Source organism: Vidua macroura, chromosome 6, assembly GCF_024509145.1.
Source record: "Vidua macroura isolate BioBank_ID:100142 chromosome 6, ASM2450914v1, whole genome shotgun sequence".
Taxonomy (NCBI): Eukaryota; Metazoa; Chordata; class Aves; order Passeriformes; family Viduidae; genus Vidua; species Vidua macroura.
The window spans coordinates 62,604,370-62,632,341 of NC_071576.1; the positions used below are offsets into that span (position 1 = coordinate 62,604,370).

The 27,972-nt window shown below is 41.4% G+C and overlaps 2 long non-coding RNA genes across 3 annotated transcripts; both read left to right on the forward strand.

The window, feature by feature from the left end:
- The first annotated feature begins 1,139 nt into the window (after positions 1–1,139).
- On the forward strand, positions 1,140–5,451 carry LOC128809405 (uncharacterized). Its single transcript, XR_008437710.1, has 3 exons — positions 1,140–1,311; positions 3,288–3,356; positions 5,321–5,451. It is a non-coding gene; the product is annotated as an uncharacterized LOC128809405 (long non-coding RNA).
- A 237-nt stretch (positions 5,452–5,688) lies between these two features.
- Positions 5,689–27,972, forward strand: LOC128808924 (uncharacterized). Of its 2 annotated transcripts, XR_008437570.1 has the most exons (5): positions 5,689–5,757; positions 6,135–6,172; positions 11,991–12,124; positions 22,729–22,844; positions 26,254–27,972. It is a non-coding gene; the product is annotated as an uncharacterized LOC128808924 (long non-coding RNA). The 2 variants fall into 2 exon arrangements; XR_008437571.1 differs by lacking the exons at positions 5,689–5,757; positions 6,135–6,172 and adding an exon at positions 11,068–11,141.

Here is a 27,972-nt window from a genome sequence, read left to right on the forward strand (position 1 = left end):
GATCTAGAGGTGTGCAGTCACTCAAAGGGCTGCTGTAGTGCCTAAGAAAATCTAACCAGCTACTCAGGAGCTCTCCTGCCCTAGGCAAGAGTGGATCCAAGCAATGTCTGCACCAGCATGTGCCTCATACACCCAAAGAGGCAGGAAAAATGAGAGCTGTCGTTTTAAAAACTGGAGTTATCTGTTGATGGGTACACCGGAGCAGTGTCAGCGTGGAGTGAGGGCTGCTCAGCTCCGTGGTCTTGCTGGGTGTGCTGGAGCCTTGGAAAGGCTCTGGAGCTAAGAAGGGAATTCACAGGCTTCTCTTCTTTCCTCTTATGTCACATTAATTGCATTTCACACAAACAGAGTAATATTAAACTAATTACTGTCATGAAGCTGTTAACCTCTTTACAGGATTTGGAGCTCCTCAAGGAAAAGGTGTTGTGTAAAGGCAAAGAAGCCTTCATGCTGACACTTTCATATGGCAAAATGTACTATTGAATTTCAAAGGTTCAAATTTCAAAGCTTCACCATGTCTACCTTAGGTCAGTTTTTTTTCTCACCAATTCAGGATTTTGTACTCATTTTTAATTCCCTTTTCCAATAATAATCAGTTTCCTGTTGTCATGCCACGATCTGTTGGATGCATCCAGAGTTTTATGTCTGATAGTGGTGCAGAATATCTTTTCTCAGCATTTTTTAACTGTCTATACATTTTTAGAGATTTTTAATGACATTCACCCCACCTATTGGTAGTGAGTTTTTAGCTTATATTTTCATAACAAAAATATTTTGCATTTTCTTTTTCTATGTTTTTCCATCTAGGCACAACTAAATATTTTATGTTTTGTGGCATCAACAAGTCCTGCACTCTCCCTTCAGGAACACTGTCTTCAAGGAATTTTTTGAAAGCCAGCAAATCGATTTCTACTACCTGTGAAAGATTACCGAAAGTGATGTTAACGCTTAAACTCACCTGTGATTATTGTACCTGAATATTTGCTTTTGTATTTTCTCAGAAACTTCAGGAAGCAGGTTCCCGTGTGGTGGAGGCACTGGGGCATTGCTCGGGAGCACTGAACTCCTGCCCAAGGCAGATTTGCCAGCGCAGCGTTTTTCTCTCGGTCTCATTTTGCAGCCTGTGGAGCTGAGCCTGGAAGAGCCTTGCCTCTCTTAGGAAAATCAGTGATGGTTCATGGAATGAGGAAAAAATTATCGACTCTGTCTCAGAAGACCTAGAAATTGCTCAGTGATTAGACAGCGGGCTGGAAGGAAAGCAAAGGCACTGCTCTCATGCATAATGGTGCGTGTGCTGATGAGCCTTCTAAGGTGAGCTGGAGCCACCCATTCCTCACAGGCACGGCACCTTTGGCACACAGGCAAATTGTCATCATCTGCAATGCAAGATGCAGGTGCCACTGGGGAGCCCAAGTGCCAGGAAACACGGAATTTCATGTCGTGTCAGCATTTTTTCCCACTAATTTTGTGTTAGCCCAAAATAGAGAGAGTCTCCCAGAAGAGGATGAAGTATGTGTTCTGCTGTTGGCCTGCGGTGGTGTCTCCATGGCTGGCTACTGATTTAAGCACTTTATGCAGGCCTGAGGGAAAAAGTGTAAAATCCTCCCAAGAAGAGGTGTGAGGAGTATGAAAACATTATCCTAAGTGTAAACTCTGTCCTGAAAGTGAAGTTATTTGCAGGAATCTGTTCCAGATGTGCAAAAGGACCACCTCGCAGCCAGTCTGTAAAAATGTACTCACTTCACCACGTGGCTTCCTTCCCTGTTTGCTTTTGGTTATTAATCTTAGAACAAACTGTGCTTAGGTGTTTGGTCTCCTTGCAAAAATGTACCTTATCCAAAGTGGCATTTCATTTCTATGGGCATTGGCAAGAGAACACCTACTGTTCTGCAAGAACTCATTAAACAGGGACATGTTAGTTTACAGGTTTAATCCATATGATATTTATTGGCTGTCCTACAGGCAGTGACAGGCAGCCAACACACTGTTCAGTGGACTTTTCCACCCATCTGTTTATCCATCTGTTACTTGAAAAATAGATTTCTTCCTCCCCCCACCTTCCCCCCCAAAAATAGCATTGTTCTAGCAGGCCAACCAGATAAAGATGCTCTGGTGTATGGAGCTCTCAACGGGGCCATCTGAAACAGCCACCAGTAGTACCTTGGTATGAAATAACACTGGTAACCGTGCCTCTGCTCCCCACACCAGTGTGCTTCTGAGTGTATTATTAAAATAAACTCCGAATGGACAAGCTGGATTTATTTTGGGTGGAAAAGAAGGAAGAAGGTGGCTTTTAGACCATCTTCTCCAGGAATATATGCACCGTTGCTAAGATCAGAATGCTTTGAAAAAGGTTATTCTGATTTTTAATCAAACTGTCAATATTCATTTGTGCACATAGTGAGAACACCTCCAAAAGAGAATCAAGTTATGAAATTTTCATTAGGTGCTTAAAAACTCCGTTCACATTATGTGAGTTGGTTTTGTAATACAGATTTCTGAAGCCTGCAATTTTAAGTATTGCTATCTGATTGCTTAAAAATGTTATTCCTATGTAACAAAAAATTGGGAATATACTTTTGAGGGAAAAAGGAAAAACTTGATAACTTCACATAGCTATTGTCTCCATGGATGCAAACCAGTGGTATTTCAGGCATCTTTAATATGTTGGTGCTCTTATGCTGATGGATACAACTTGTGCTGTCACAGAGTGATTACATCCCTTTTTGCTGGTCAGCTCTAGGAAATCTTTGTTAGAGTTTATTCTTTACAGCCCGTGTACTGGCAGATTCACAGCACTCCTAGTGAAAGTGCCTTAATAGCAGATTTAATATGATTTATTTTGGTACCACAGTTTGCTACAAAACAAGGAATCCATGGCAATGTCTAGCAAAAATTTCTATGGGAAGAGCTGTTTTCAGTTTGTTAGCATTCCTGTTCTGAGAAATGTATAAATGGAAACATTTATTGGCGAATAATTTCCAAAGTGTTAAGTACCAGGGCCAGTTGCTTAAAAATACAAAGGAACTTCCACAGGCACTTCAGCTGGTTCAGAGGAAGTTACAAGAGACCTGTGTGATGATGATGACACACATGAGATGGTCCTTTCCTCATCACAGTTACTGTGCTGTCCCTCTGGAGAGGGAGGGAAAGGAACCTGCTCTTCCTTCAATTTAAGGAGCTTTATCCAGTTTAGGTAGCAATAGAGAACAACAGGGCAAAGCAGAGATGAATCAAAGCACTGCAGGGCAGGCTAATCCTTTTTCTTTTGCATTTTATTCGTTTAGAATGGAGTGGCTGCAGCAACTGAAAAATGGAGATGACAACAAAGTCAGGATGTTGATCAGGCAAGCAATGTATGAGAGTTTTCTTTAATTAAATGTAGATGAAAGCACTATTAGTAATTTACCAAAGTAGATCAATTTTTAATATTTCCTAAGGTAGTTTATACACAGATGTCACCATTACAAATAATCTAATCTAGACAAAGGTACTGTAGAATTTCCCCACACATGCTCTCTCTCTCGGGATACTTGTAAGATTGTATGTGGCACATTGCACAGTGGAACATTCACTGGTGACACAATTGAAAAACAGTTTTTAATCTTGAAAATGCAGCTTGTTTTCTACAGCACTGTAGAAATGCATGAAAGGAAAGTAGAATGCAAGGTGAGAAAGAAATTGACATCTTTGGTGTTCTAGTATTTTTCTGGGATATGTATGCTGCTGAAAAAACCCATGGAACATCACTTACTAAAGGGCTATAATGAGGATAGTGTTCATTTTTCTAGAAAGTAATACAAACCACTCATCTTTGCAATTAAAGTGGACAGCATGGTGTGTATATAGTAAGTACACAAAGCTGGAAAGTTTTTGGCAAAGTGTAAGGAAAGACTTTGCTGGCATGAGTTTAAATTTGTAAGCAGGTTTAAGTGATGTAAGGGAATAATATGTGTAATGCTGAGAAAACTCAAAGGAATAACAATATGTAGAAATCAAGGAGCCTGAGGTAAAGGCATATGGCAGCTCACCAGAATTTGCTAAGCTAAGTTCCTGTGCTGATGTGCTTGAGGTGCAACACACACAAAGTAACTTAGCCCACCCCACACAGGCTTTTTCTGACTCATTGTGACAATAAGAACTGAACATTTTAAAAATATCAATCTTAATCTGAGCCAAGGGAGTCTAGAGAGCCATTCCTATGGTCATACTATGTAAATGGTTATTCCTATTTCTTACACAACAAGAAATCATCAGAATATCTACCCTTCCGAGGGTTTCTTGACCCTCAGAAATTGCAAACAAAATTGTAAGTGGGGAGGTGCATCTAAGCACTAGATGGCCCTTAAATTCTTTCACATTTCACAGAATACTGGTTTCAGTTGCTGGTGAGCAAAGTGAGCCCCTGGTGTCTTTGCTCCTTCAGAAATGCAGAAGGAACTCACTGTTACCCTTCTTTTCCTGCAGTTGAAACTTGATCTTAATATGTATGTACATATGTGTGTATTCATGTAAGAACAACCTTTCCAGAGGGGCTGTGCCAAGGCTTAGTGAGGTGCAACAAGTGTTCTTTAGTGGGTCTCCTCCAGGCCAGATTACTTCAGGCCTTCAGGGTATGTTATGTGACTGTACTTCCTTGGATTTCTGGGGTAACTCAAACAATTGGAGTCAAACTTTAATGTCCGTTCTTCTGTGAATGTAACAGTTTGGTAATTGTTGGCTTGGAGAGGGAACAGTGTTTGGTAGTAAGAAGAAAAGAAAGAAACTATAAGGAGAAAGGAAAAACTAGAAGAAGTGGAAAGAGGAAGAAACTAAAGCTGAAAGCCAAAATAGCTATAAAGAGGAAAGGCGGGTAAGGGCTTTGGAATATTTTGTGTGCAAGTTGGGTTATTTTACCTCCTCTGTAAGATGCTGTAAGAGGCAGCTGCAATGTTTTATGTGGTGTCATATTCCATCAGAGGCTCCCCAAGTGTCCCCTGATCCGAAGCATTAAATCATCAGTGAAGAGCTTGCCTCTCCAGGGGAAGTGGCTGGGTGCTCCCACGTGAACCTGTGTGAGTGTAAACCCAGGGCACTCTGTGTTTTCATGCTTCCCTGAGCCCAGGTGGATCACTGTGACCATCCCTTCCACCCTCACACTGAGAACCAGAACAGTGGGTTGCTGTCAGGACCCACTGACTATCTCTCTGTCACTTTCTTTCTCTTCCCCCCTCTTTTTTTTTTTTCTATCTCTCCCTCCCCACCCCACATTCACTGTTAGATATAAATCTTTAGTATTGACTTCAGCATATCACTTTTGTTTGCACCTTAATTTGGGCAGAGACAATTGTAACAACTGGATCTCAACACCTCTCCCTGACCTCTCCTCTCTGGACTGGGAAAAATGGCTGACCAGAGAAAGGGCTCCTTTTGACAGGAAGTCTCTTCTGCTGCCCAGAAATCACAGCATCATCAAAAGGTTTGTGTTAGAAGCAGCCTTAAGATCACCCCGTTCCACCCTCCTGCCTTGGGCAGGGGTGCCACCCACCACAGCAGCTTGCTGTTCCAGAGATTGGGGCATCCACAACTTCTCTGGGCAACCTGCACCAGAGCCCCACCACCCCACAGTGAAGAATGTTTTCCTAACATCTAATGTAAATCTCTCCTCCTCTGGTTTCACTAGGGAGGATTATGGAAAATAATCTGTTTGGCCCTCTGTTTGGGGGGTTCACTGTTCCCGGTGTCCTTCAGGATCTGTTTCTTTGCCTGGATTGTCAGGTTAGTTTGAGGTATCACAGCTGTGACATCTGTCTCCTGGTTGGTGATTTTCATCTGTAGCCATTGGTTTAATTGCAATAATTAAAAAAAAAAAAAATTAAAACAGAGTGGGCTTAAAATGTCTGTAATTGCTCATTGTGCACTGACCCTGAGATGAGCTCAGCTGGTCAGAGCATGGTGCTGACACCACCCAGCTGGGGGTTCAGTCTCCAAATGGGCCACTCCCTGAACAGCTGGACTTGATGGTCCTTGTGGGTTCTTTCAGCTCAGACTGCTGTGTCAGAACCCTGTGTGACTGTGTAAGAGAGGCTGCAGGACACTGCTGGGGATTTGTTTCCATCCTGCTGCCCAAAACTGACACTGGCATCCTTTTACAGGACCCCAGCACAGCAGAGCCATGAAGGCTGAGATTTGGGTAAGTTGAGAGATATGTCTCACTGCTGGTAAGGTACATAAGGCAGCCCAGGGATCACACTGTTAACTTCCATTGAAAAAGAGCAAAATAAAACATAATAAGATCCAAAAGCAAATGTCAGAGAAGCTCATGCATGAAGGCTTTTAAAAGTGCAGGGAACAATCTTTCAGCTTATTTTATGCTTACTTTTCATCAGCCAACGCCTGGATCTCCCTTAGCCTTAAACCTCTGATATTAATAGTTGGCCTTTGCTCTGCAGTTGTTCATTTATTCCACCTTCTTTCTAAGAAAAGTGCATACAATCCTTTATCTTACGTACTTGTCTTAAGGGAATTCCTTAAGGGTGTTGGCAAAACTCAAAGAGCCTACAAAGAGTTGTGTAAGGCAACCAATTAGATTGTCTTTTTTTTTTTTTTTAATTTCCATTTGAATTACTGTTTAGGATTTCAACATGCCTGTTTCTGCTTCCTTTGGTGACAGTATTTTGAGGTTAAAATGGGCTATGGACAACAGATACAAAACTAACCCTTTCCTGCAAGGCCTGCTTGACCTTTGGAGACAGATTTGCAAAGCTGTTTGTCTCCTGGTAGTGAGACACTGGGAGATATCTCTGCACATGGAATACATGTGTATTTACACTGTGAAAAAACTTGTGAGTGAGATCTAATTAATGTGAGATGGATGCTAATTAATCATAGGTAATCAGCTCAGCTGCTGCGTGTGTCTCAGAGTTCTCACACATTCCAGGAGGGTTAAACAGCAGCAAAACTGGGCCTACAGCCTGCTTTGGGGCTAGATGCTTTTTTCTTTTCTTTCAAAAAAGAAATTACCATGGCTACTGTTGTGAGATTTGACAATCTCGTGACTAATTGTCTTAATTTAAAAGAAATTTTTAAGTCCTCTTTAGTTACTGGAATTATCCTTCAAATTAGTATGGTACTTGGAGTTGTTTCTTTATTTGTCCCTGGTCGTAGTACTGGCAGCTGAAGTAAGAGGGGAGAAGAAAAATCAGCCCTATTGATTTTTGTCAGTGGCTTGTTGGGTGGCTGTTACGTGCGGAGAGTAAAGAATGGTGCTCTGGAACAGAGATTTCAACTTTATTGTGGCAGAACTGCATCCACTTAAAGTCATGATGATTCACTGTTTGTAAAAGAGCTATTTTTAGCTGGCCTGAATTATATGGAGATTAAAGAGAATCATTAGCATAAAAATCCCCATGAAGCTCCTGCAGTTGGTATAATACAAAAGACTTTGCTAAGACCTCCTCAGCCTGGATAACTTTGGAGAATCCCTGAGTGCGTGCAGGAGGCAGAGTGGTGACTCCAGAAGGCTTTTGTGGGTCAGGGATCTATTCTCCGGGCACAATGCACCTTTTCACGCAGATTGCACTCCAAAACAATGCTTTTTAGCAATAGCCCTGTCAGAGGAAAGAAACTGAGAGATGAAGAGGGGAAAGGGGCACATTTATAGGTACAGAGAGCATCCTGGTGCTGGGTTTTGTTGTTTGCTCTGCTCTCCCAAGAGTTCAGTGGATTGAACTCTTCTCACTTCCCTGCCTCTGTCCAGTCTGGTGTTTCTTGTTGCATAAAGGCAGTGCAGCTGGGGTGAGTGCAGGTGCAGTGCAGAGAGGATGATCAGCTAAGCAGGTTGTGTCAGCATCTCTCCTCCTTTATCAGCGTGCCTTCATCACAACAAAACTGCAGACACCTGTTCAAGCACCTCAGCTGCAGCAAGTGCAAAATATGGTGAGCATGGCTGAATGTGATAATTGTTACAAAGTGCTTTTGACAAGTCCAAGTTGCACATCATCATTTAGTGCATTTGTGCAAGGAACAAGGTTTGCCATCTTAATCTAAAAAAAATTAAATTGTCGTCTTAATTTTAAAAATGTCTTTGAAATCCAAAAGGTGCTCATGTGTTTTGTTTTAAAGAAGATAATCTTAACAGCAAACTTCAGAAATCATGTATAAAAATATGTTTAAATGACCTCCATACTTGAACATACTGACAATAAATCTGAATTATATAGATTCTCTTAATACAGTGAAATCGAGTATCTCAGTGTATGTCATGATATCTGAACTTGTCTGCTGGCATACCAGTTAATTCTAAATGAAGGTTTAATCATGGTAACAACAGTTTCTTCAGTAAAATCTGCTCTGAAATGCCCTTATTCCTTTGTCCTGAAAAGACACTTGCTTCCTTCTCAGGTTCTTAAATAAAATACATCTGCTGTTAGAGGACTGTAATAAAAATAAGAGTGAAATCATACAACAATCAGGAGGAATACGAGGGCATAAGTCTTGAGTTTTCATTACAATAGGGCTGAGTTTCATTGGAAATTTCTGTATGTGGAACAATACTTAAAGAATAAATCCATTGCAGTAATTCCCAGTTACTGGAGAGACCGTTAATATGTCTTTTCACATTATGCAAAAGCAGTAAACAAGAATAAGGGTCACAGCTTTAAGAAGAGTAGTTTGTAGCATCTGTTAGACTGAGCAAAATGTCACAATATGTAGTCTCCGGAAGGAGCAAACAGACCCTTAAATCTTGGATGAAAAAGGCAGGTTTTCAAACTGCTGCAGTTTTTTTGTTTTTTTGTCTTTTTGGAATAATTACAGGAGTGCTTGGGGTCGTGGCTGTGATTATGTGAAGGCAATTGGACGCTAAGTTTTAGTGGGACTAAAATTTGTCTCGTGGTGCCAGAAGGAAGGGCTGGTTTGAAAACTGTTTCATGTAAAGAAAGAGGCCCACCAGCTGCAAAACAGGTGGTAACCCACCAGGGGCAGGCAGGTATGAAATCATGGCTCTTTATTTGGATTACGGTGAGAGGAATAAGGAAAGGATAAAAGGTGGAACAGCAGACTCTGAGGAGAAATCTCCTGGCTTTTTATTAGGGGTTTTATAAACAAAATTGGCATTAGGTTATATGCTGGTGTAATGGAGATCCCAAATGCTGAACGTGTGGTGTGGGCCTCTCAACCAGGTGCATGCCTGCTCAGTGTGTTAAGAAAGTTCTCATGGGTGCCGAGATATTGCTTTGCATGATGTGTTTGCATCTTTTATATATCTGTGTGCATGTGTGTCTTTTATAGCTTTAGTCAAAGAAAATCACACTGCTACTATATTGAAGGGTCTGGTTGCCATTCGGTCCCCCACGGTTCCATCCAAATTTTTGGGTCCTTTTGAAGAGCTGTAATTGAAGAATGAGCTGGAACAAGCTGCTCTGCTATATAATGGAGATAAATGTAAGGCTGCAAACAGCACATCTGAAGCTATTTCAGAAATCTCATGAGTTCTAGATCAAGAGAAAAGTCCATTTAAAAGAAAGCAATAATAATTTTTCCTGTATATTAATTTATTGCAGTGTTAATGACAGGAGAAGCATTTTATGTGTCAGTTCCACAAAAATTCTTATCTGGGCCTCAAAAATTTTGCAGAAAGTGATTGTGCACAAAATGGGGGTTTATGGTTTACAAGCAGTGCCAAGATGTAAATCCTGTCCCAAAACTGGAATTTCAATTGCCTCAATTGCCTAAGGCATTTCCTGCTGAAGTATTCCTGGCCTCTTTTATTTGGCCTGGTCAGACAATGTTTCCCCTGGTAGTTCCTGGGAGAGAAAGTAGCTGGCTTAGCTAAGGGATTGCTCCCAACTGTTTCAGAAAAAGAAAGTTTAATAGTACAAAAGCAGGAAGACTTTTTCAGTGGCCATGGGGAGGAGACAACAAGCCCAGATAATATTTAGTTTAGTTGTGGAAACCTTTTATAAAAGTCCCCCTTTTAAGTGGTATGCTCTTAGCTCTTCCTGGAATTGGACAATTCTGTCAGTTAGGAAATGCAAGTGTTCTAGAATAGTGTTTGCAAAGTACAGGGCTGCAAAGTTTTACTGATCATGCCATGGAAAAGGCACTAAGATTAAATTAATATATTGCTGTACACACTGAAATATCATTGTAACAAGTGGGAAGGGAACATAAATGCTAGGAAGGAAGAAATTTAAAAATGGACTCTCCTAGCTTATAGATACAAAACAAAGCTTTTCAGGATGTGAGGTTTCAACATGAGGCATCAGCTCAAGCATTTTGGGAGCCTCTGAAAAGGCGGAGGGAAAAGCACTGAAAATTCTTCCTCCTTTGTAACGTGGATAACAAAATCATAGCCACAGCCCCTTTAGGGGAAGGCTTTTTAAGGTCAAAAGACAGGCAATCAGGAAAGGTGGGGATTTTTGGTGAGGTTTGTCGGCATGTTGTAAAAAACCCAGCTCCATTCCTACCTGGTGGATGCTTTCAGCAGGACACCACTGCCATGAGCTGCCTAGGGCAGGAGATGGGAATTCCTTAGGTGCTTGTTTAAATGAGATGCTCTATGTGATGAGCTTCCCAGAATCCCCTAGGGTGGTTCCAGAGAGCTGTAAATATGCAGTGTTCTCCCAAATGAACATCGAGCCCTCACTGTTGAGCAATAACTTATTTTTGCTGTGCTGTGTTAGACTGAAAAGTGCTGGTAGAGCTTTCTTTGCAAGGAAGAATCAGTGCTGCTTCTGAAATTGTTGTTTGGACAGGTGCTTTAGAATATCATTAATAACATTGCTAATATAAGAATTATCATTTGGGAATTTCAGCACAATCCTTTACTCGCTACTGACTCTAGAAGAGCCATCCTTGTGTGTGTGTGTGTTTGTGTTATTTTACTTAAAACAACAAAAAATAAATGAACAGACTTTGCATTCTAGAGCAAATAATGACTGGTTCCTTTTGTGGCTGGTCACTTCTAACATTCACCAAATAAGCACTGGTTATTGGATGTTGTGCATACTCAGTGAGTTAGCCCAGGTTTTCTTGTCCTGTAAGTTGTTTTTCTCCTGGTCCTGCAGTTGCCTTTCCACCAGGGAGCAGGGAATGCCTGTTTGCAGGCGTGGTGTGTTATTTGAATACTTGCAGCCCTTCCTTTGTCGTGCGAATTCTCGGTGAGCAAACCATTAAAGGCAGCTAATGGTCACTGTGCACAGACCAAGCTGTGCTGTGGTTACAATTCCTGTTTCAGCTACCCAGCTCACAGCCTGCTAGGGACAGAAAAGGTACCATTGAGCAGCTGATATATTCATTTCAAAGGGTGTAACTAATTGCACTTTAATTCTCTTGGATTACCGGGCAGTGCTGTGTGTCTGGAAGCCATTAAACTCTTTGTACAACAAGGCAAGCAAGTCAGCTTCTGGGTGTCTAACGTGGCCAGACCTGTTGAGGTTTTTCTGCCTACTCAGATCCTGACTTTGTCGTTTTCTGGTTTTCAGCTTATATATAATAAACTTTTAGAGACACGAATGATACATTTTTTAACTGGCCCAAAACTGCATACACAGATTTTTAAAAATTCCTTTTCTTCTGCTATTCAGAGATTAAAAAAGGAAAAAAAAAAAGAAGAAAGAAAAAGCTGTTTCTCCCATAGTTCTATGTACACCTGTTACTACTTGTCCTTTTGCAGCCCGACAATTGCAGCCAAGAATACAGATCAAGACAAAATCCCACCTACTGTATTTTAAATGAGATTATAGTAAAATCACAGTATTCCTCAAAAGAATCGTTTGAGAAGGCAGCGAAGATAGACCACTGAAGCATGATGATATTGAAAAATAAATACACAATCATCAAGAGCAAAACCCAAAAAACCCGCTCAAATATTTCAGCAAGGGAGGAATAATTTCTCTGTAATTGGGGGGAAAATAGACTGGGTCCGGATTTTTATTCTTAAATAAGTATTTTTATTATATTAATATTTATTTTAATTTTATTTGTTATTTCATCCCCCATGTTTGCAGGGCAAGGGGATGGAGATTACAGGGGAAGAGAAGAGAGGGAAGTGAAATGGATGTTTCCTCTGAGGAAGGAGGAAAAATCAACCAACAGCCTCTGCAATTTGCCAGCTGCCTGATCACCACGAGCTGACCTCCAGGTGGGACTTCATGGCAAAGGGGTACTTGAAAGAGGCCAAAGAGGTGGTATTTTATTTTATTTTATATTTTTTTCTGTCAGAGAAAGAGGTTGTTCTTACTGCAGAGTGAGGAAGAAAGAAGGCAGGTACCTGAGGGAAAGCAGATAAGTAAATAGAAAATGGTATCACTGGGGAAAATAAAAGGCATCTGCCTAGAGAACACCAGCAAAGAGCTGATTCTCTGAGAGGAGGGCTGGTGGCAAAGCTGTTAATTCTTGTGGCTTGGAAAAATAACATTATGGGCTGGATTGTGAAATATGGCTCTGCCTTCCCTGGTCTGGCCAAAAGGACAAACACAGGTAATGTGTGTGTAACTGCCCAATTAATGTGTCTTCTCTTCACATCCAAGAATAATGCTTAGAAGGCAGTGTGAATATGGGAATCTCAGTGCTCAGAGGTGTAATTTGTTCAGTAGTACAGCTAATAACCACAAATATATGTATACAGTCAGAGATGGTGAGAGATGACATGGTTCTCTTCCCTGAGAAGAGATGTAAAATTCTCAAAAATTATTTGGTTTGGGCTGCTCACCACAGTCCTCATTCTTTTCTACACTCCTACTCCATCAGCTTCAAAGTTAAAAAAATACCACAGCTTCCCCTTTGTCTGCCCTGCTGCCTGGGTTGCACTGAATCCTGAAATAGCCCATCTGTGTGCACATACTCTCTTGTTTATTTTCATTTACTACGGAAAGAAAGTGAGGGATGCTTATTTATAGAAGTGGAGTACTGGCAGTAAAGGCTACGTTGCTCAAGATAGATGTTTTCACTGCATCAGAGCAGTCTTTGGGAACAGAAGCCAGTCAGAAAGTGGAAGAGCCAGGCTTGTACTTGGTGAGGCACAAGTATGGGTGCAGTTTTCACTTGTTCCGTTTGTGCTGCACTGAATGGCTGCGGGCAGTCTCTGCCCCTAGCTCTCCATGAAAGCCTTGGCTGTGCCTGGAGCTGAGGCTCTGGGGAGCTGTGATGTGGCTGAAGGGAATGCTGGACAGCGAGGCCTTATTTAAGCTGGTGGGTTTTTTCTGATCTGGTGTTTAGCCCTTTTTCCCCACGTGACAAAGGAAGAGTTACAGGTGAATTGTAGCAGCAGCCAAACTTGAGAGACTGAAGCATTCTCGGTGTAGAAAGAGCTCTGGAATTTCTTAGAAATGCTTTGTGCACTCAAGTGAGCACGTGCAGGAGGTGAAATTGGAATTACTTTTGCTTTCTCTTCGTCTGAAGAAGCATGTGCTGAAAAACTCAGAGGCTGAAGTTAAATAGTTTTTGGGAGAGTTATTTTAGTGAAAAAACCTAGTACCAGCTGTGCTGTTTAACAGTTGAAACTACAGCAAGTTGCAGTCAGTCTTCATAATGTTGGCAGGCATAATTGTGAAAATAATTCTGTTTTCACATCTGTATCTCTAATATTGAAGTTACAAAAGCTACAGAAAATGTGTTTCTCAGTTCCCAGGTTTAGTGTCTATTCAAGATGAAGTAGTCCAGTTTTTTCCTTCACAGAAAAATTTGCTGGATAGATTGTTACCCTGATGGCCCTTAAATATCTAGGATGCTCCAAAGTGGAAGTACTCAGATAAAAACCCTTAAAAAGTGGTTTTTATCTGTACTGACATCAGTTTTTTCCCATGTAAACAGCTCCATGCAGTCACAGCATCATTAAACACTCTGACAGGGGCTGTGTGTGAGATGGCCAGATTAATTTCTTACCAAACAGAATTGACTCAGTGTTAGGAATGGAAACCATCTGATGCATTTTTCAGATCAAAGCTAATTCTCCCTCGACACACATGCACTGGAGTAGCTGTGCCTGTGTGACAGCTAAATTACAGGAGTGCTTTACACACACATTATCTTGTCACAACACAAGAACATCCTACTGTGCTAAAACACTGCTCTCAGAAGAAACAGATCATTTTCCCATATTGTGGGGGAGGATGCTAAACAGCTTCTTTCTTTTACATAGCTTTTATTTTCACCTTCTACAGGCATGAGAGGAGCAAAATTCTAAAACAAAAAATTTTGAAAACTCTTAATTTGAATTTCTCCGTATTTTTATCCTCTTCATCTTCTGTGTGATGAAAAGTGTTGATAGCTGTGCCCAGGATTACACAGAAAATAAAGGAGGAAAACGGTGGTTTCCTTTCAGAGTTTGGTTGCTTATTTAAAGGGAATGATTATAAGTTTGTAAAGAGAATGATTGTAAGTTATTTTCCCCCTCATGCATTAGGGAAAATGAATGCTTTTGAAGTAAAATTAGTATGTTTGGGCAAATTTCATGAATGTTTTGCAACAGCTTTGTGGCACAGCTTCACAATCCCTAATAGTTGATACTGTCCAATGTCAGATTTGAGTTAGGTCAATCCAGGCTTTTGGAAATTTAATCTTTACTAAACCAAGGTGCTGGGGAATTAAGTTGAAATTCTCTCAGTTTCTTGTAAGACAGTTCAATGTCTAGGGCCTGGGCTGGTGGCAGGGCACTGTTACCATCTGAGCTGAGGCTGGGGCTGTTTGTCAGGGCTTGTTTGGTTTCCACTCCATTGCAAAGAACAAGGACACATGCATTCAGCTCAAAATACAGCCCTTGAAAAAAAGAAAATGGTTAAAATAATATTTCTTTTCAACAATTACATGGTCCTACAGGTAAATATGCTCTTCATTGGTCGTGTTGGTTTGCATGCCCTGGTTTTTGGTAGTGGGGGCACAAAGGTGGCTCCTGTGAGAAGCTGCTGGAAGCCTCCACCATGTCCAGCAGAGGCAGTCCCTGGTGGCTCAGAGGATGGAGCTGCTGCTGGCCAAGGCTGGGACAAGTAGGGATGGTGGGAACACCTCTGGGATAAGAGCTTAAAGGAGAAATCCAGACAAAGGTGGGGGCAGTTTTCATTCCAGCCAGAGAGGAGGAGGAGGTGAGAACATGTGAGGGAAACAACAATGGAAACACCAAGGGCAGTGGGGAAGGAGGGGCAGGAGCTGCTCTGGGGGCCAGAGCTGAGATTCCTCTGCAGGCCCTGGTGATGATCATGGTGAGACAGCTGAGCCCCTGCAGCCCCTGGGGATCCACAGGGATGCAGAGATCCTCCCACAGCCCCTGGGGATCATGGGGGGATGCAGAGATCCACTCACAGCCCATGGGATTCACGGGGATGCAGAGATCCACCCACAGCCCCTGGGGATCCAGGGGGATGCAGAGATCCACCCACAGCCCCTGGGGATCCAGGGGGATGCAGAGATCCACCCACAGCCCCTGGGGATCCAGGGGGATGCAGAGATCCACCCACAGCCCTGGGGATCCACAGGGGATGCAGAGATCCACCCACAGCCCATGGGGAGATCCAGGGGGATGCAGAGATCCCCCCACAGCCTCACCCAACTTGATCTTGCACATTTTCAGTTGTGAGGCATCCACAGCTCTCCTGGCAGCCCCGAGTGCCTCACCAGCCTCGCAGTAAAGGATTTATTCCTGATGTCTGATACAAACCTCCCCTCTGGCAGTTTAAAGCATCACCCCTTGTCCTGCCATCACATGCCCTTGTCAGAAGTCTCCAGTTTTCCTGCAGACCCCCTTTGGTACTGAAAGGTGCTAAAGGCTCCCTGCAGCCTTCTCTTTTCCAGGTGAGTTTCTCCAAATGTTTATCAGTTTAGCACTCACCTTTCTATTTATTGACTATATATCAATATTTTATGCATCTGTCTCCTCAGAGTCCTGACTTAGCAGCTTTCCACAGGTTTATTTCAGTTTGTAGCTGAAATATACTAATATTTATTTCAGTTCGTAGGTACTGCTCTTTTGGAGGAGTTCCCTTGTGCTTAAGGTGGGCTTGGCAGTGCCTGGGATTTGCACTCTCCTTCTCCTGTTGGCATAGGCAGGCCCTGGATAAAGAAAGCTGAGCAAAAAAGAAGAGTGGGCTTCGGAAAGAGCTGGAATAGCCCAATTTTCCCTGTTAGCAGCTTGGCCCAGGAGGTGTTGGTGGGCTGTGCACAGATGCAGCTTCACCTGAAACCCTGATGTGGCTTGCACTGGTGTAGCGTGCCTTTATGGGAGAGCTGGTTTTTAGTGCTGGCTAAAAGGACAGTACACAAAAGTGTATGGGATGTCAAGTTTCTTTATGTTCTTTATGTGAACTGGGGAATGCTTTCTGGGTTTGTGTGTCGTGCTTTAACTTACTGCTGTATGAACAATGAAGGTGAGAAAAGGAACTTCTATTTCTCTGTTTAACAAAGCCATTGTTTTACAGAATTCAGTGACAGTGCTTGATTAGGAGCTAGGCAGATTTAGACCATCCTCTCTGTCTCAACACCATTGACATTTTCTGTGAATATCCACCTGTATTAAGGTCACACGTTCCTCATCTCTCACATGAAAGTTCATTGCCATTGGAAGAATCAGATCCCATTAATGAATACATTTTTTGTAAGAAAAGCTTGAATATAGGTCTAATACTATTCAAATAATGTGTAAAAAATCATATGAAGAAATGGAAACAGGTAATATAAACATAAATGTATATTTCTTACTTGATGTTCAAGATGTTTGTATTGTAATATTGCATCTTGACTTGTGCATCCTCTGAAATATTGATTATCTGGCCTGAAACAGTAAAACATAGCACTGCAGTTTAGCTAAGAATTTAGAATCACTAATTCATTAAACAGGGCTAGGGTAGAGCTTCTGCAACAAATGGAGCCTTTTCTTGAATTTACTGTGTCCTTGTATAGGTGCAATGCAAAAGCACGTGCTTTTTGCCAACTGCTCATCTTTTGGTGTTGATGTGAGCTAACCACTGGCATTCCACTGTCCTATAAAGGAATGTGTTTCCTTTCTCATGGGGCTGGACAAAAGGATGCTATTAAAAGAAACTGTTATGTAATAGGATAGTGCTGCCTTATGAATGCAAGAAAAGTGAAACCATTTGGAATATTTTTAGGGCCTGGCATTTTCACCATTTTCTCCTGAGAAAAGCAGTGTCAGTGTTCTGCTGAGTGCTCCCAGTCCCCCTTTGTGCCCCCACGGCTGGGATAAACAAATCCATGTTTAGCATTTACCACGTGCCCAGTGGTTGTGTGCCTGGGGTCCTGCTGTGAAATGACAGTTCATGAGCAGCCACAAAAAAGAGGCAAGCTTGACTAGCAAGAAAAGCTGTCCTGGCTGTTTGCAGACTAAGACAGTGAGCACCTTTTATTTTGGTTTGGTTTGGATTTCTTTTTTTGTGGAGGTGAGGCTTAGGGGCTTTTTTTTTTTTTTTTTTTTTTATTTGGGTTTTTTGTTTGTTTGTTTGTTTTTGTTTTTTGTTTTCCTTTTGTTTTTGCCTTGCTCTCCTTCTCAACACATTATGGTCTGTGGATCAGCTCTTTTAGCATTTCTATTTACAGCCACAGCATCGCTTTGGCTTTCACACTGGACCACATGGAGATCTTTGGGGCCTCACCCTTGACATCTAATGAAAGTTCTGCCTTTGTGTCTGGAAATTTAGGGAGCTGGGAGAGGTGAACATTGAGACCAAGAGAGAAAGAATGTGCTGATGATAGAGCACTGTGAGTGGCTTAGTTCCAGTACTGGTGTAAAACCCTAAATGAATACCAAATATACCCGTGGTGCTATTATCTGGGCCATGAGTTAACTATTGGATCAAGATTAAAGAATGTTCACAGGTTGCTGAGCTGTTAAGTTTGCTACTGCTATTTAAGTAACTCTTCCATTTACTCCCACACAAAGTTATAGTCCAAGGTCTCTGCAAAGCATTTGATGGTGGAATGAGGAAATCATGAATATTCTCATCTGTAAAAGGACTACCCACAAACAAACAAATATTGTGACTGTAAATTCCTTAATGTTAAGCATTTTGAGTTGGACCCTTGTGGCTCTGAAGGGATCCTGATGAACTAGTGGCATTCCTGCACTTTGTCTGCAGGATATGTCCTGTCCTGGCCATGAGCTTTGGGAAGTAACAAACGTACATCAATAGTGAAGTCATACTCAATATTAAATCATGCTCAATCATTAGCTAAAGGCACCATCCGAGCTGAAGCTTTAGTTATCTGTATTTCTATCTTGGCACCCCGTGAGTCAAGAGCAGCAGTGACAACAGTATGGTTATTTTTAGAAATGTCTCAAGTAGAATGTACGAATGTTAAAATACAGATGGACTTCCTCTATTGCTGCAAAGCCTATTTTTGTCATTTCAGTATTTTCATTATTAGTCACTCCTATCCTGTGATGTAAGCTGCTCCTTGCTGGACTTTTGTGTTGGGGAAGCAGAGAGTTTTCAGTTTGGTGAGCTTGGTGAAGGCTGCTCTCCATGCGATCGTGATCAGTACTGCCTGCAGCACAGCAGTGACTGCTGCCCAATTGCTGCCCAAGCTTGCCAGGGACACATTGAGTGACCTTCTAAAGGAGATGATATTTCCTTTCTTCAGCTTGGTTTTCCTCCCGTGACACGAGAGCAATATTTCTGCCCTGAGGAAAGCTCCTTAAAGCCACGTGTGCACTCGGCATTGAGGCCTGGGTCCCGCTCCGGCGCTGTGCGGCGCCGTGTGCCTGGGGAGTGCTGCTGACATGCTGGCTTTAGGAGTGAGTTCAAGACGAACTCGCTGAGGAGAGGACTTTGCACAGAAGAGTTCCCTCCTTGAAGTGAGCAGGCGTGTGCCACGTGCTGGGACAGGGATGTGTTGTTCTGTTTTACACAGCGGTTACTCCAGCTCTGCGTCTACGGTTACACAGCAGAGTAACGCAGGACCAAGGGTGTAACTAAACATCCAGTGCTTATCAAAAAAATCTTATCTGGCTTCTTATACATTCTTCCTATATCTGGCTTCTGTTTGTACTCCTTTGGGTGCAACACTGCATGTCTAGTGATAAGAACTGCTCGAATTAAAAGAGGAAAGAATTGAGCTCTTGGCAAAAAATCCCCACGGGACAGTGCATCATAGTTTTTCAGAATGGGTATGCTTTACTGGTTAAGAAATATCTCTCCTGACAGGTATCTGAAAGAGCAGTGAGGGAGCTGGACCAGTGTCTGTAATTTCTGCTGCAGGATATTACACAAAATGATATGGGAAGTGGATTAATTGGCTGGAGACAATGCTTCCTGTGCTGAGCTTCTGACAGACTGTGAAGCAACAGCAACCAAATTCAAACTTTGGATGCATCTACATAACAGACTATTGAAGTGCAGACACCTTTTGAAGCTGGAAAAAGGCCTGCTGAAACACACTACGCTTCAAAAATAGTTCTGATGATATCAAAAATATTTCTAAAACTTTCAAGTGACCAAAAGAAATAGGTTGCTTGGAGGAGGAGCTGAAAACAGCATTAGGCCTTTCTCCTTGGTATTTAGATGGGTGATGTAAAAGTCTGTTCTGCAAATGGATATATTCATTTTTTTCTTTTTTTGGATTTCCTGTTGGAGAACATTTGCATTTGAAAGTTTTTTCTGGGCCTGGCTCTGGAGATTACTGTGAGGAGGTCTGGATGGGGGGGGAGGTTTTGTTCATTATGAATTTGTGCTAGTTTGAGAGCTGTCTGTATGGTCTACACTCTTTCCTGGAATTAACACTTTTCTGTTTTAGTTGACCTAAACAATGCAAATTTGAAAGAGCTGAGGTAGTAGCATTCTTTTTCTTGAAGTCATAACCTTTTGAAACTAAGGTTGTGACAAAGCTGTAAGCTGGCTGTGGCTGTGGCTGGGGAGCAGCGACTGGAGTGACCCAGCTAAGAGACAGGGATAAAACTACAGGTGATGGGAACAACACCCACATCACGGTCTTAATCCAAATTCTTAATACTGATTTCTGACCCTGGCACCTTGATTACAGTGTGTTTTCCTGCCTGTAAAAATTCTGAGCAGCTGTAAGCCTGGAAACACATTCAAAAAGATGGAGAAGGCCAAATCCAGTTGAAGTGTAGCAGGAACTGCTTCATTGTCCATCTTGGAAGAAATTGAAATAAGGGGAAGGAGCTACTGACAGAACAGCATCCTTGTGTTTTACTGATGTGGGTTATTTCTAATGTAGGCTAACAAAAAATTATATGCCCACATCATGAGCTTGAAAACAAGATGTGAAATGAGTGAGAGGCAGAAAATCAATAGGAGTGCTATCTTTATGAAGTGAGGTATTTTACCCAGTTTAAGCAGCAAGTTATCACTATCAGAAGGGGATGAAATGAAGCTTTACAAATAATCCTTCAGGTTATCATAGGAAGAGGATTGAATTCACTGAGCAGACATCTTTGCAATCCCAATTTTGAGCGCTCTAGTTTACAGAGGGAAATGAGGAAAAAAAAAAGAAAAAAAGATGTTTTTGTCAGCCTTTCAGTGGTCTGTAGTAGGTCCACATAAAACACCTGACGATCAGGAAAAATGAGTATAGTGTTTATTAGTATGGACCTGAGAAAGCCCCAGCAATGACAGAGCAGACAGTTGGTGCCAGCTGTGTGTAATGCCTTAGCAGCTGTTTTAAAGGACAGACAAAATCGGGCAAAATCTGAATTCCAAGTTCAGCTGGGGTTTGCTAAACTGGAAAAAAAAAAGAGATCTGATGAAAATTTAAAATGTAAGCATAGTGATCACTTACAAAGTAGACTTTAAGGTAAAGACATCTAAATTGCTTTGAAGTTTGTCAATTGAATATGTGTTAGGGAAGGCTGTATTTTATTTATTTCAGGGTGAGGCTGATTTGCTTCCCAGTTTGCTTGGAACTATTTATGATCAAGCTAACTGATTTCCCTGCTAGCCTGAGCCATGAAGTGCTGCTGCTCTCCTCATTAGTATAAATTCAGCTGACATGGCAGATAGTTCAAAGGGAAATTGCAGAGGACTGCAGCGTGAGGGGATGCAAAGGCAGAGCCTGTCCCATACCGAGAACAAAAAGCTCCAGAGCACAGGTGCTGGCTGTGCTGAGGAGCCAGAGCTGCTGTTTCTGCTGTGCCAGCCTAGCAAGCTTCTTTTGCATGGTTTGTTCACATGCCAGGAGTCGCTGCAAGTTTATGCTTTTATTTATTGGTCGTATCATTGCTAATTATTTCGTTGGGTTAGGAATGAACTGTTATGTATTACCAGGTATCCATATTATAAGTGCAAATCTCCAGTAAAACAACCATCAGCATCTTAAAATGTACATGTCTGCAGTCCAATTCACCAGGGTTAATATTTGTCAAGCACTCCAGTGAGACTTACCTGCTTTTCTGCCTAACATAGCAACCTGCCCTTTTAAAAGCTATCACAGATGTTGGCACTGGGCTCCTTTTCTGTGGCTTTCTAAATTCCTTGCTGACCAGCTTCCAGGTGCAGTCAGTGCAGCAGGTTTTGTGGAAACTAGATGAGAATACTGGAATATGAGAACAATTATTCAAAAGTAAGGACAGGACTGAGTCTGGAAAATGTTGGTAGGTCAAATGTAATTCTTTCTTTGTCCTTCTGTGCCAAATATTTGAGTCTGGAGTGTCTTATAAGATCTTAGAGTCAGCTGAAGGAGATGACAATAATCGACATGAAATGAATTTTTTTTTTCTTTGACCCAACTGCTTTTGTGAAATCTTAAACTGGTTATTATTTGACAGCAGCTTTTTCTTTGGAGAGGATAAGCTCCCCCAGCCAGACAAAGCAAAGAGCCTCAAATGTCCCCCAAGTCCAGGCTAAAATCACTGAGCCAGAAATGAGCTCACTTGGAGTTTTTGTGCCTGAGGCCTGGAAGAGAAGAAGGGTGTGCAGAGACGTGCCACCGAGAGGACAAGAGCTGGCATTCAAAGAGTTTGGTGTTCCAGCCTTTCTGAAGCTCACAGAAAATGCAGGCTGATTCGAATTTCCCAGACAGAATATTAGTTTTATTATAGGAACAGGATCGTTCTAGTAAAGAAATATAATCTGGAAAATAGCTGTATTTGCTTAACTGAAGAAATAACTGTGGCTGTTCTCTTCCCTTTCTTTAGGTGCGTGGCCATCTCCTCATGTCTGACCTCTTGGATACTGTATTAAGTTTGTTGTCACTACTTTGCTTTGACTCCATCCCTTGTTTACAAACATATTCATGTTGGAATTGTTTTCCAGTGGAATTGACTAGAAAATACTGTTACTTTCCATTGAAAAGAGCTACCCTTAATTTATTTGTAATTCAGTGCTTTGGCATTCATTGTTTTTGTGTCATCTAAGAATGTGTATCAAGAACTGGATGAATGCCATTCTGGTTTTATGAATAAAAGGCTAGGAATTATACTGAAAGAAGTCTTTCAAGGGTTTCAGGCTTCCAGACTGGTCTCAAGATAGACTTGTGTTGGTTTGATTTTGTGTTTGTATGTTTAATGTAGTTGCACCTTATATATTTCAACCACTTTGCTAAAAATTTAGAAGACTAATTCTTACAATCAGCTTTAAGCTTGGTACTGTTATTTAAACACTGGCATTGATAGTGGTGTCTAGCCACTGAAAAGGAGCAGCAACTGTAAATTATTCCGTTTAGTAAATGGAAAAAAGAAGTGCATGTTTCAGAAAGTAGTGATTTCTCACACTTTGCTCATTATGCCACAAGTGAAAGTCACTAATTCTTTTTTGTTCTGTTTGGTTTTGCCCATCCCTGCAGGTGGCAGAGGAGACCCAAGAGTAGGAGTCCAATTTTCTTGCTTTGCTGAAGAGATGTGTGAGAGGAGGCTCGACAATACACATGGTACAGAATGGCATGTCTCTGGAATGCAGGAGGTAAAAGCTTCTGGATTGGGGTTTTTCCAACTGATTTACTCTTTCTGTCTAAATATAATTGACAGCTGTTGGCAATTTTGGCCTTAGGAAACACCAGGTAGCATATTGCCATGCAAACCATTCAAGAGCCTGTGCTTTGCAGTGCTGATCCACCTGTAGGTTTGTACTATTGCTATTTGCATTTTATCTTTGGCCATTGTGCTAGATTTGGGGAACATTTTAGGGTAAATTTGGTGTTTGTAGCAATAACAGTGGTTAAGTTCACGAGGTAAAATATCAATACCTTAAACATTTTCGCATGACTCCCTTTGCTTTGTGGGGGGTTTAGGATCACATATAGAAAATTTGCATTCTATAAGTTCCTAGTTCTGAGTCAGCAGTTACCAAAACTCAGCAAGCATTTTCACTTGCACAAGATCCCAGCATCCCATTTAATTGTAGGTGTGCTGATGACTGGGGAGCCAGCACACTGCTCAGGTTTGAACTGAGAATTGAGAGGACACAAAACTCGGTGGTGATGGTCAAAGCTGTGTCCAAGAGGAAATGAGGAGTATCAGAACATCATGTCAGCCTCAGAGCACGAGTTGAGCTGTTCCTTAGCTGCTACAGGAAAAGGTCTGGAGAGCTAACACAAAAGCATTTAGAATATCACATTATGACACACAAACACACACAGATTGCAGAGTCCAGGCTCTAGTACAGATTGCTGTAGTGTTTTTCCCTTCCTTGGGGGAAAGGAAAGGCTGCTGCTTTTGCCAGCTCATGCTGTGGTTTGCTGGTGTCTTTAGGGGCTCATTAACAGTGCCACCAAGCCTTGCCAGTGTTTGCCAGGTTTAGACTGGGCTCCAGGCCTCTGGACAGTGCAAAACTAGAGATGGCACTTCCCCTCCAACGTGGAAAAGTTTGGGTCAGACACAGTGAAGTGGCTTAACTGCCTTAAATATGGAGAAGAAAGCTCTGTCCTCAAGTGATCTGTTACTAGCAAGACATTCCTTATCAAGACTCGTGGTCACCTGTTTCTTTTGCTTTCCCATGGTAAAGTGGCTTTCCCTTTGGAAACGATGGTGCAGCCTGGCACGAGTCAAACATCCTCCGTGGTTTAGGTTGTGCTTACTGGGCACAAACTGGACTCAAGTGTGAGCTATGGGAAGGTGCCCAGTGCTTTTTGTCAGCTTGGTAGGCAGTTTGTGTTGTAATAGAAATGCTGGTGTCATTGTTTTATTGATATTACCAATATTACCAGCATTACAACATTTAGAATTTATAAATGTCACTTAGTTTGAACTGCTCATGATCTACATACGTGTTTTGGGTATTACAAAGCCTTCCAGCAGCTGGCAATTTTGGGTACTGCAAAAAGGTCAGACATACATTTATTACCTGAATATATATAGCATAACCCTTCATAAAATTCTTCTGTTTTCTTTTTTCTCAGCTGCTCTTTTAACTTGCGGTAATGAGAGATTAGAAAATTTTACGCTCTTTTACTCTGTTCTGTTATTTTTTCTTCAAATGTGTGCATGACTTTTATTAAGCCACAAATGGTATTTTACATTGTATTTAAGGAAAATCTGATTTTATGCAGTTTACTGAGGGCATATGAACAGAATTGAAATGTAAATTATCACACAATGCTGAGAAATATGATGAGGCGTTTAATGGCATTTATATTACAATAAAACTGAATAATATGAATAGATTTGCAAATGAGCAAAACATTCCACACATATCTATGATGCATTCAGGGCCAACTGCATGGATCTGCAAGCCTTCCATTTTTATTCTTTTTGAATCTATTAATGATAATAGGGTGAATTTGGAGGTGGTCCACTTTGTTTTCAGGGAAGTTATTTGGGATAGAATGGATTATGGGTGGACCTGCCAAATGTTAGATGCAGAAAGGAGCAACCTTTTAAAATTAATAAATGTCACTTAGTTTAAACTGCTAATGACCTACATACCTGTTTTGGGTATTACAGTTTTGTTATGTTTTAGTCAGATGTTGGAACAGCTTGTGGCTAAGCCAGTCAGCACAGCAGACCACAGTCTTGTACTTTTCCTGTTTTTAAAAGCAGAGCATCCACCAACATATCAATGTTTAAATAACATTGAAACAGATCTGCACAGAAAACAATACCTTTCAGATTTTTTTTGTTCTCCAGAAATAATCCCCATTGAAATCTTTAACAATGACTGAAAGGCCCATGAAAAGGGGCACTTACAGGCAAATATCCAAAATACACTGATCTAGAGGAGGCACACCTGTGCTCTTTTTTTCTGGACATACATGCAGTTGATGAAACTGTGTGGTGAAATATTGACAGGAAAGCTTAAACGATGCTTGAGATTACAGAAGAACTTTTTAAGCTTTCTTCTCAAACTATGCATGAAATTATTTCCCCCAAAAAAATTTAAAAAAAAACTCTACTTAATTTTGAGATTGAAACAGTTTCTTGGTGTTTCACAGTTATGCTCTTCATCTTGTGTCATGCACACCTCCAGGGCCCTTCAGGCACAGGGATGTATTTGTCTGTGGATAAATGAGGAAGACCTGGCTCTTTCAGAGAGGTGAAAACAATACAAAGGGAGCAGGATGACTTGGGAAGATGTGCAGACCTGTGAGGAATGAGATGAAAAGAGTTGGCTCAGTGCCAGAAAACATCTGAAAGTTATTTAAGTGTGAAATTTGGAGAACATGGGAACTGATAAAAACCTGAAAAACTCTTCGTTCCAGACATTTAGGCTTCAACAGGACTAAAGATTAGAAAATGGTTTTCAGGAAATAGTTCAGCTGTGGAGGAGGAGGAGAAGGAGGAGAGATTTTGATCATGGAATTGACTTGCTGTGTTTCCAGCACCCTGCACAGCTCTCTGGAGCATTCTTCTCTGGGCTTTGTTTGGTGCAGGCTCAGGGACCAAAGTCTGCAGAGCAAGCTCATTCTCTTCCTTCCCATTGCTCTTTTGGTAACTCTTGCTTTTGGGCTGTAAATGGCTCAGGAGCATTCCAAAACTCCAGAGAACTCTCTTGCTACTACTGCAATCTGTGCATGGTGGGGCTTGATGGGGAATGCCAGATTTATTTAGGAGCATTAGTTTTTCTATGTTACTGTTGTGTAGAGAGGGAGGGTGGATTTTGCAGCCATCATTCTTCATGGCAGACATCTGCCATCCCATAAATGGTTCCACTGAAACCATGGAAGTTATTCACAGAAGAGGATCAGCATACACGTTACGTGGTTTTACTATCAAAACACAATTTGAAATGTGACGTTATCTGTTCATGAACAAAATCTGGGACAATCCTGGTTTCAGTGAAAAAGTCTTTAGCTGAGACTGATTTGAATTCAAACTTGCATCTGTATCCAACTTGGTTATTAAGACAGATCTGTTTTTTCTCATTTCTATACCAGGTGGATTTATAGTGAGTTCTCCACTCTGCCTCTGCACATCGCACATAGCAGAAAAATATGAGCTCCCTCTTGTGATCCAAAAAACCTTCTCCTTTCCCCAGCTGAACCAAGAGGACCCTGAACAAAGCAGTGAAAATATTTCAAGTTTCTTGGGAATTCGTGGACTTCATTAAAGGATAAATCTGTGATGTAACACTATTATTGAGGCATTTAAAAGCATGGCACAGTAACATAAAAAAAAAAAAAAAAAGATAGGGCTAGGGGCATTCTAACAAGAAAGTAAAAGCCTCTCTAAATACATCATGTTTAAAGTGCTGAATAATAAAACCAGATATGCAAGTAGAGAGTTTTTAGTCTAATAGAACATATTTTTTAGCTATCAGAAGTAAGAAGCATGTTCTCAATAAGATGTGAAGAATAATTTTACAGCTTCTGCAATGACAGACATTGCAAGGTAAGACACTCATTACAGGCACTTAAAGACTGAAAAATTCTTAGAAAACCGTGTGGAAAAAGAATCTTCTCACAAAAAAAATAATTCAGGAAGCGACAGCTCCATCAGCAGTACTATTTTACTGGTTTATTTCACCCCAAGAGTCTGCTTATAACTCCTCCTTGTGTAGTACAGTGGTTTTGGTTTTTTATCAAGATTACTTGTGTTCTTGCTGATGAATCAGATAGGAAACAGCTTAAAGGCACTGAAATTGTGGCTTCTTTTGTGTGTAATTAATGCTCTTTTTCAAGGGTGTTAATTTCATATGGTCCTTGCTGTAAGTTTCCAAAACAATACACTTACTTGATTCCAAATTACCTACAAAGATACAGACTCCTGTCTCAATTAGTTACATTGTTTTCTTATCTGTGATCTTAATTTTTCAATAACTAAGTTGTTTATTTTTAGAAAACTCTCTGTCAGATGGGGACGAGTGGCAAGGCAGATTCTGTTCTGACTGCTGCAGTGATTATGCACACCTAAAGGCTGCTGGAACGACATCTTCAGTGCTTTGTTTTGGATGGTCCTTTTAACTATTTCAGATTACAGAGAAACACTGAGCATCAACCTTTGCATCACTTGATAAAGAGCTGCCCAGGATCTCTCCTGGAGGAGCTAGGAGACAGCAGTCTTGCTGCCATCTGTGTGATAGCTTTAGTTGATCTGGGAAGCACTCCAGGAAAAACCAAGGCCAGGAGGTATTCCCTGGAAGGAATCACTCCGTGCAGACAAGGTGAGGTACACCCCCTCTCTGCTGAGTGAGAGATGGATTGGGGTTGTGCAGGGATCTTTCCCCAAGTGGCATTTCTCTGACAGAAGACAAAAGCTGCACGAGAGCCAGAGAGCTGAGGAACAATGTCAGTGGAAGGAGGGAACTGGAAGGCTTTGTTTAGAAAGTGCAGCTGATGCCCTTTTGTGATGAGATTGGAAGCAGGCTGCTGCGATAGCTTTGTTCTAGACTGGGTCTGCTGGCACATGAGCATGGATTTGGCTGTATCCAGAGACAACCTGAGCTGTACTTTGAAATGTTATCTGCTGAGGTTCTTTTGCTGGGAAGGCTCTTAACAACAGTGGCTGTGTGGAGATTAAATGAGCAGTAGTGAGAACCTCTGTTAAAAAGGAAGAAAACATGGGAGCGTCTACTCATGGAGACAAATCTATTTATCATCTGAGAACTAATGTTGTAGAGAGAAAAGATGGAGACAAATAAACATCTCTGCTTTCTA